This window comes from Thamnophis elegans, chromosome Z (assembly GCF_009769535.1).
Source record: "Thamnophis elegans isolate rThaEle1 chromosome Z, rThaEle1.pri, whole genome shotgun sequence".
In the NCBI taxonomy this organism is placed as follows: Eukaryota; Metazoa; Chordata; class Lepidosauria; order Squamata; family Colubridae; genus Thamnophis; species Thamnophis elegans.
This window is the reverse complement of record NC_045558.1, coordinates 111,053,876-111,064,394: the sequence shown is the minus strand read 5'-3', so window position 1 is coordinate 111,064,394 and position 10,519 is coordinate 111,053,876. Positions and strand designations below refer to the sequence as shown.

The 10,519-nt window shown below is 32.9% G+C and overlaps 2 pseudogenes; both read left to right on the top strand.

The window, feature by feature from the left end:
• The first annotated feature begins 220 nt into the window (after nucleotides 1-220).
• LOC116521449 lies at nucleotides 221-1,143 on the top strand (annotated as a pseudogene).
• Nucleotides 1,144-6,315: 5,172 nt separating this feature from the next.
• Nucleotides 6,316-7,124, top strand: LOC116521448 (annotated as a pseudogene).
• Nucleotides 7,125-10,519: the final 3,395 nt, after the last annotated feature.

The window sequence follows — 10,519 nt, the reverse complement described above, 5'->3', positions numbered from 1 at the left end:
TGGAAAATTGTTTTAATTAAATAAATAATTTCAAATATCTCTGAGTAATCCTGAATTTTAAGGAAACAGATTTTCACAACACTCAGAATATTTCAATAATTTTAGTTTTAATATGATGTTCATTAAAATCTGATCCATCTTTTTGCAACTTACTCTGAACTATACTGAATAGGAAGTATTTTAACAATTCTTTTTCTTTTCTAGAGTGTTTTATTTAAGAATGGATAATGATACTTCTGAGTTTCTTCTCTGGGAATTCTCAAAGATTTGGGAGCTACAGATTATGCATGTTACTTTGTTACTGATACTCTATTTAATGACAGTATCATGGAATCTTCTCATCATCTCAGCTGTTGTTTGTGATCACCATCTTCATACCCCCATGTATTTCTTCCTGATGAATTTAGCCATGCAAGACATTGGTTCTGTTTCAGCCATTATCCCCAAAACTCTCTTTAATTTTCTTACAAATATAAGAACTATTTCTCACTCTGGGTGTGTTGCCCAAGTCATGTTTTTGTTGTTTTTCCTAAGCTGTGATATTTCCCTCCTTACTGTCATGGCCTATGATCGATATGTTGCCATTTGTAATCCTTTACATTATGAAATGATGGTGAACAGGAAAGCCTGCAGCAAGATGATTGCTGGTGTATGGACTGCCAGCCTTATCAATGCTTCATTGCAAACTCTTTTCACTTTTATGACTCCTTTCTGCTCTAATAATATAAACCAGTTCTTCTGTGAAGTCCCATATTTACTTAAGATTGCCTGTTCTGATTTATATGTATTTGAAACGGGATTTCAAATATTTACTGCTATATTATCAACCGGTTGTTTTGCCTTTGTTATTGTTACTTATGTGCATGTCTTCTCTGCTGTTCTGAGAATTCCTTCTGTTCAAGGAAGGAAAAAGGCCTCTCAACTTGCTTACCACATCTGGTTGTTTTCTTCTTATTTTTGTTTACTTCTTGCCTTGCTTACCTCAAACCTACAGCTGACAATGAATCACATCCAAGCTTCATAATAACAATAATGTATTCCATTATTCCAGCTATGTTGAATCCAATAATCTACAGCATGAGAAACAAAGACATCAAAGTTGCTATTTTAAGACTTTCTGGTCAGAAATTATTGTTTTTTTAATGAGAATGGGCTGTGAATAATCTTATTTTCAAATAAGGAAAAGTAAGAGATGAAACAAGATACAAATAATAATTATTTTCCCAACAATTTTCTACTTTCCAAAAAATTATATAAAGTCCAATTTTTTTTAATTCATTTATGAGATTTGATTTATCTCTGTTAAGATTGAGATGGTTATGGTGCACTGAGTTACCTCTGACTCTTGATGACCATAATGCTGTTCATTAGTAATGAGAATCTGGAAATATCTTACAACAAAAAAATATCAAATATTAGTATTTGAATTAAGTATTAGCAAAATGGAAGAATGGCATTTTAATTTATAGAAACAACAAATATGATTATGATAAGGGTAAAGAGATTATGCAGACACTTCTATTAACTAATATTCAACTAATATTGTGATATGTTTTTCAATTAATGTAGAGAATTGTGTCCCAGTGGCACAAAAATTAAACAGCAGTATTTCAGGAAAAATCTGACCATAGTCAAGAGTTCATTCTTAATGGGGGTCTAGGTTCACTCAGCCTTCCATTCTTCAAAGGTCATTAAAATGAGGACCCATATAGTTGAGGACAATATGCAAATAATGTTTATAATGTAAACCACCCAGAAAGTGCTGTAAAGCACTATGGGGAGAAATATAAGTCAAAAGCTATTGGCATTACTTCATGAATGTAGTGTCAAGTATCCTTTCCCTACAATTGTAATGTATGTAACAGCAATATAAGTAAGTATGATCTCAGGATTGATTCAAATATTACAAACTTACAAAAGAATTATAAATAAAAATATAAAGTTTGGAGAAATAGTATTTAACAAGTTCATTACCCTTTTCTTCTAAATTTCAATATAATATCAATGATTTATTCCATATCCCTTTAGTAAAACATAACAAAAAGATCAATTTGGTTAAGGAAACATACTCCTTTCTTCCTTCCTTTTTTCTATTCACTCTTATCATCTCTCTCTTTATTCAATTTTTTTGAAAAAATTGACAGATAGATCCATATACAAAACAAATGTATATACAAAACAGCAATGTATATACAGTCAACCAATTAATTACTTATTTAGATATAATACCCAGACAAACAATAACATAAAAATAAATAAGAAAGATGCAAAACTCCCTCCAGCAATTAACTTACCACATTCATGTAGATCGCCTAGATGTATCACATACTCATTTAGTAGTATAACAAAGCACACTTTTCCCATTTTTAAAACTATTATGAAATCTATATAAAACAGAAATATGTTCTATCAACATTCTTAATTAATAAAGTCTTCTTTCGAATTAATAGTTTACACATTTTTGTGGAATATATATTGAAGGAAACTATATTGGAAGCAAAGGAGAGTGGCTCTAAAATTGTGAGGAGATTTTTCAATCACCTGCACTATGCTAGCCTGAAAGTTGAAAATGCACATGATCTACAACTTCTAATAATAAAAGAAAGAAAATTATAATGATTAAGTATAAAGAATAACAAACCAATGGCAACATGAAGAACAACCAATTTTCAAGTTAACATTGAAAATATTGAAGTGTAAATAGTTGATCCAAAAAGGCAGACAGGGAGACAGGAGCTGACGTCGCAGTAGTACGACGTTCAATCTTGGAGCTCCAAGATCGCAGTTGATTTTTTTTGCCACTGGACTGTCCTTTTGGACATAAACCATCCCAAAGAGATGGTGAGAGGGAAGAGTATTGAGTTGTTGATCTCAGGGACATCACAAGTCCCTGATTTATCCAAGAGAATCTTTTGACAAAAGTGCAGCCAAAAGCTGCTGAAGTTGGGACAACTCCACAATGGGAGGAAAGCGGAAAGAGAAAGTATGTCCATCTGGTGAGGAAATTTTATTGTTATAAAAGAAACTCCCCCCCCAATCAAAGCTAAATTAAACTTGCAAAGAAAAGAACATAAGTGGCAAAAATAAGCTATATTGGACAGCATGTTTTCCTACTTTTAAAAGTGAAAGTATTGGTTTTTCTTCTTCTATTTCTTTTTTTTTAACCTATGGATTAAATCTTTTTCTTTATGTTTATAATATTGGTTTGGATGGTTTTTTTCCTCTTTATTTTGCTCCATTTAAGAATTTTGTTTCTTTTAAGCCTGGAATATAAAGAAGATATAAAAGGAATATAAAGAGGGTAGTAACATCAGATGGAAAAGAAGTTACACTGCCACTTGGAGGTTGGAGATTGAATCCTGGAAATATTGCTTTCTCTTTTTTCTATTTGATCATTTTGTCTTTGCACTTCAAAGGCTTAAGCTTGTTTACAGAAGAGATAAGGAGAAGAGTATGGGCTGTTTATACAGGTGCTCTTTGGATGCTTCTTTGGTAGCTGGAGAGAAGTGAAAACAAAACCTTGTTTTGAAACTAAAGTGGCAGTGTTTACTAGTTGGAAGAATGGCACAACACCAAAAAGAAAGCATTACAACAGATTATGTTTGAAATTCAAAAATTATTAGAAACAACAGAGAGAATTGAGAAGAGATTGGAAAATATAGATTGTAATGCAGTAAAATTCGATGGAAAAATTGAAGATATCCAGCAAATGGAAAAAGTGGAGGTTAGAGTCCTAAAAACCCAAGGGAAAAATGAACAAAGAGGCAAGTTAATTGTGGATACCGACAGTGAACTGAGTGTGATTGGAGATGGAAAGAGGGCAACATGGAAACGGAAGATTGATGGAAAGGATCTCTACCCCAAATTTCAAAGTATAGAAGAAGAAAAAAGAGAAGAATTGATGGATTTAAGGAGAGAAACTTTGACAAAAGCACTATTAATAACAAAAGATAAGCTGATTAAAGAAGCTGATGGAGAGTGTGAGATTTTACAAGATATGTAAAAAGCAATAAGTTGTGAAGAGAAGTTCACACAAATATGATTAAGGAAATAACCAGAAAATTAATTCCACAAGTGGCAAGACATAAGACTGCACTATTACTGGAAAGACACAGTTTGAGATATGAAAACTATCATATCTCAACATATCTCTAACATCAACTAAGAAGATGGATATTGTTAAATAAATGATTGATAATGATAATTATGTAATATTTGTATTGACATGAAAAAAGGGAAATTGGATATAAATTGTAAACAGTGATTAAGAAAGGAGGTCTAGAAACTTTGTTATTAAATATAATTATGTTTTATTCAGAAAGTGTTATAAAGATGTAATGTGCTGGATGATATTGAAAATAGATAACGGAATGCCATCATGTGGTTTTGCTTTAAATTTTGGAATATTTTATATAAAGGGACGTAAAAACAATTATAATCATATGAAGATTGCGGTATGATGATAGTAATATATATAAATATATTTGATTTAAAATATATAACTTGATATGAATTGTAGGTGATGACTGTGGAAGGGATGCATGAAAGCTCTTGTAACCAATCCTCCCTCTCTCTCTCTCTCTCTCTCTCTCTCTCTCTCTCTCTCTCTCTCTCTCTCTCTCACACACACACACACACACACACACACACATCTCTCTCTCTCTCTCTATCTATCTATCTATCTATCTATCATCTCTCTCTCTCTCTCTCTCTCTCTCTCTCTCTCTCTGTCTGTCTATGTCTATGTCTATGTCTATGTCTATGTCTATGTCTATGTCTATCTATCTCTATCTCTATCTCTATCTCTATCTCTATCTCTATCTATCTCTATCTCTATCTATCTATCTATCTATCTATCTATCTATCTATCTATCTATCTATCTATCTATATCTGTAGGCAGACAGATCGTCTTTGAATTGTGATCACAGTTGAGCCCAAAATTTCCATTGCTAAGCAAGGCAGTTGTTAAGTGAGTTTTGCTTCATTTTACAACCTTTTTGCCACAGTTGTTTAGTGAATCACTGCAATCGTTATGTGACTCATGCACCCATTAAGCAAATGTAGCTTTCCTCATTGAGTTTATATGTAGAAGCCAGCTGGGAAGGTTACAAATGGTGATCCTATGACTCTAGGTCAGTGCAACAGTGATAAATATATGCCATCATAAGTCACTTTTCAATGCTATTGCAATTTTTAGAGAACTGGTAAATAAATAGTTGTAAGGATTACCTGTACAGGAACCAGTAATCAAGAAATATACTGTGACTTAAGGTTTGAAAGGTTTGAAAAAGATATATGGATACTGTGATAAATCTATCTCTGCAAAAATCAGAAATGTATAAACAGTAGCATTCCTTAGTGATCTTCATATAACAAACTTGGATTTGAGAGAAACAGGATAGATATATTGACATTTTTTTTTTCATTTTAGTGTTGGAAAATAATTTTAAAAATACCATGGATAGCTAAAAAGCAAATAAATGAACCATTAAAACAAATCAATTAAGAGTTCTCAGATGATGTACAAGTGGCAGTTCAGATTCTTATATTTTGAGTACATTACGCAAAGTCAAAATGTTTTAAAGAAGTATATAAGACTGAAAAAATTAGAAGGAAAAAGAATAAGAGAATGATGACCAAGAGATGAATGGACTCAATTGCAGTTGAGATATGAACAACCATGTTGGGAAAACTTATTTTGCAAGGGGGAAAAATGCTGTCACTTTAAATCAGAACTGAGCATGCCTGGCTGTGGAATTCTGGGAGTTGAAGTCCACAAGTCTAAAAAGTGCCTCACCAGCCATAAAGCTGACCGCACATCACTGTAATTGAGAAATGTAAATTGTGTTATTCTAAACATTGTAGGATCAAGATTTAGTATAATGTTCAGTGAATGTTAATCAGTTACTTTTTAAAATACTTCAAAGGATTTGTATTAAATTTCCCTTGCTTTTTTAAGGTTGTCATAATTAAGAATGGATAATGACATTTCTGTATTTCTTCTTTTGGATTTCTCAAAACTTTGGGAGGTACAATTTATTTACTTATCTTTATTCCTGATACTTTATTTAACGACAGTAACTGGGAATTTTCTCATTATTATTGCTGTTGTCTATGACCACAATCTTCATATTCCCATGTATTTCTTCATGATGAATTTAGATATACAAGATATTGCTTCAGTTTCAGTCATTATTCTTAAAACTGTTTTTAATTTTCTTATGAATATAAGATACATTTCTTATTCAGGACGTGTTTGTTAGGTTCTCTTGTTTTTCTTTTTCTTAGCCTGTGATGTTTCCCCCCTTACTATTATGGCATATGATCGGTATATTGCCATTTGTAATCCTTTACAATATGAAATGATAATGAACAGGAAATAGTGCACCAAAATGGTTGGCAATGCATGGATTACCTGCTTTCTCAATGCCATATTACACATCTGCAACATTCACTATTCCTTTCTGTTCTAACATCATCAATCAGTTCTATTGTGAAATCCCATATGTTAGATCAGGTAATGGAAAGGCACACACGGGCTAACGGTAACAACAGCTCTTTATTAACTCAGGAGCAACTATGTACAATCCAGCGAAGGTTGAGTCTGACAGCAGTCATTTTATAGGGAGCTGTCAGACTCTTTGACCAATGAGATTAAACCTCTGTTCCCACCGGAACAGAGGACCTTGGTGGAAACCATTATAGCTGAAACTAGTATCTTAACACCATATTTACTTAAGATTGCACGCCCTGGTTTATATTTAACTGAAATTGGAATTACAATGTTCAGTTCTACATTAGGATTTGGTTGCTTTGTCTTTGTCATTTTTATTTACAGTATGTGCACATCTCTGCTGTGCTGAAAATTCCTTCTACACAAGGAAGGAAAAAGTCATTTTCTACTTGTTTATCATACCTTACAGTCTTCTCCCTATTTTTGTTTACTGCTTGCTTTGCTTACCTAAGAGACTTAACTGACAGTCCATCTCACCTTGACTTCATAATTACAATTATGTATTCCATTATTCCATCTACATTGAATCCAATAATCTACAGCATGAGAAACAAGAAGATCAAAGCTGCTGTTTCAAGGCTTTTTGATCTGAAGTTTATTTCTTTTTAAAGCAGCATCTATTGTTCATCAAGTGAAAAAGAGAAAAAATAATTTTCACTTATGTTATCTTATAATAGAAAATATTTTTTTTTCATTTCTATAATTGAACATCTCTATTTAACATATCCAGGCATATCTCTTATTGCTGTCACCATGATTTCTGGTGACTACATGAACAGATCTGCACAATTTTCTAGGCAATTATTTCTTGGCTAACTTACAATATGCATCATATAATCAACATACAAATGAAGAGAATGTTTACAGTGTATATATTGAGAAAAAAGGATTAAATGGCAAGACATAAGACAACTGTATTTCAAGTTTAATGCCATATTTTTATTTTTCCTTCAAATTAATAAAACTCTAGATGTTTAGTGTTATTTTCAAGCTAACCTGCTTGCTTTCCACTCTTGTTTGTTGAATAAATGATGAGCAGGGGAGATCTTCGTATAGCTGCAAACCTGTGAATTTGTCAGAATTTTGGGTCAGATCAGGTCTTGCAGTCTCATGACCATAGCAGGACCATGAAGCATGATGCCAAGTTTTGAGTTGTTCTTTATTGAGAGTTTCTGCACAGAACCTGGCATTGGGTACTGTGGAAATTGGCCAGTAAGGAGCTTGGTGAGTAAGGTGCTCCTGAGAACTTGTAAGTGATTGGGTATTATTTTGCTTGCTATATATGCTTTGCACATTGTGTTTGATTGAACTGACAATAAAGTATATTATCCATTATTTGCTGATTTGATATCGTTTCTTGGTTAAAAAGAACCAATTGCCCATGTACTTGATTGCTGCCATATAGCCTCATTTTCACTTTATATATAACCTTAAAAACTAGGATTGATGAAATGAATTTGACAGTAATTTAATTTAGTTTTTTGTTTTCTTTTGTGTACTATTGTAATAATGACCCGTATGAGAAATACTTACAAAATTATAACTAATTTTACTGATTTCCTAATACACAAAAATAAGGGGAGAAGATTGAGCTATAAGAAAGTGATTAACCCAAACTGGTTTTCATGTTTGAAACAAAAATTAAACTCATGTGCTCCTAGTTTCTAGCATAGCACCTTAACCACCTCACCAAACTAGTTATCTGACATTCCTCTTGATTTCATAGCTACAAATCTGTATTCCATTATTATTACATTCATTTTAAATTCATTAAACTTTACTATGGGAAACAAGGACATGAATGTTGTTCTTTTCAGTGTTCTTGAGGTTTGAAATGAAATAATTTGTTTTTATTTTAACAGAAAAAAGAAAAGTAGCAATAAAATTTTGATAAACATCCCATACATTCTTACATATTACAGTAGGTTACATTGACAACTCATATGTCAGCTGGTTTATTTTATTTTAATTTATTCTATTATGAAATTGAGTAATCTCTTCCAGTTGTACCTTAACTAGAAATTATGTCTTTTGTATACTACTTTAATTCTCAAGATAGAAACTCTGAACTAAGATCTAACTGAACATATGAAATTAGAATTAAGAAAATTATATTAAATAATTGAGTGGAATGTTATGCATTTCAGATTAAGCTTTTAGATAAAGGTGTGTGCCTGTTTCTCTTTTTATATCTCTGTGTTTATATATACATCCCCCCAAACCCATTAGAAGGAAGCATTAATGAAATATATTTAAAAATAATCTAATGTTCTGTTGCCTTATGGAAAATTGCTTGTAAATTGTACATAATAAGAAAATCCAATGAGAAATATATTAAAGTATCTTTGTATATGTATTTTGATTTTGCAATATCTCTACCTTATGACTGAACAAATGAGAAATCCATTAAAAATTAAATGTTCAACAATTATTTGACTTGTTTGGTAAAATAATGTTTTATTATGTTTGGTTGTTTGCTTCTTTATATTTAATTGTATACTAGACAACCTGTGTCCTATTGGTGATCATATCAGATATATTTCTTTACCTAAACAGAATGACTACAATGAGCACAGAGTTGAGAATGGCATATTGGGCTGTAGAAGATGTACTGCACAGATCAGAAAGAGCCTACTGGTGCAATATAGAATAATTATATGGAGGAATTTAAGCAATTATTGAGATATGATGATCCATTCACTTTTTAAAAAAATATTGGAAAAGACAACTCTATTGATAGACTTCAACCCTCTTATCATCAGAAAATAATAGGCCAAGTGAGAATCAATGGAAGCATATCTGTATAGTCTGTAATAGAATGTAAGCAGTCTATTAGCTGAAATAAGCCTAATTACAAAGAAAATAAATAGCTGCTAGAATGTAGCAAAAGAGCAAACATAATAGCTGTTGCTTGTTAAAGCAATTACCAGAACAAATAGACACAGGAACTAGCCAGATTCCTCAACGCAGTTTCTTTTCAGGAACAGTGATTAGTTTTTTCCCCTTCCAAACAAAGCTGAATAGGAAAAATTATCCCATCAATAAACACAGGTTTAAACATCACCAAAATCCAATTTTAGACCAAAACTGAGAAAAGGTATATAAACTCATGTTTGAATGTCAATTTTTCTAGCTAGCCAAGAAGCCTTGCTGAATTTTACTCATTTTGGTTCCTTGTCATTAAAAACTTCTTTCCGGCAGCTCTCTTTCATTGTTCAATTATTTCTTCAAAATGCTGATTGTTGTATCCCATCTGGAAGAACTCCAACAGGGGAGTAAAAAACAGTGTAAAAAGCTTAAAACAACCCTCCCCCTTTAAGAAAGTCAAGCTCCAGCAAAGTGCCAGCAAAGAAAAAAAAACTCTGGAGAAACTCCAGAGGTGACAGTAAGTCCAGGCCACTGGTGGGTTTCAATTTTTTTAGAACCTATTCTGTAGGTGTGGACTGTTTTGTGGGAGTGGCTTGGCAGTCATGTGACCAGGTGGAAGTGTCTTGGCAGTCATGTGTCTGGGTGGGCATGGCCAACTTGTAAAATGTGGTGAAACTCACTTAACAATGCTCTTGCTTCACAACCAAAATGTTAGGCTCAATTGTGCTCATAAGTCTTTGTTTCTTTCTTTTTTGAATCCCAAAATAAGTGCTTGGCCTTATTGTCAAAGAGGTCTTACTATTTTGGGGTACAACTTGGGTGTGTCAGGTGGGAAAAGAGAGAAGTGAGACACAGGTTTTATCTGACTCCCAGTTCTGTCAATGGCAAGAAACCCAACGGAACTGGAAGTCAGGCAAGATGCTCATATTGTTTCTTCCACACCACACCCTGCCCCATCTCCCAAGTTGCATCCATAAAGAGGACAAGGGGAAGGAAGCCCTGCTGTGCTCAGCAAGGTAGGTAGAATAGGTGGCAAGAATCATGGCTTCTTTTGCAGCCAACTGAGGCTGCAAAAGCAGCAGGAGGCCCCATGTGCCTCATGCCCCCTTCAGGAACAGTCTTACCTCAATCAGTTG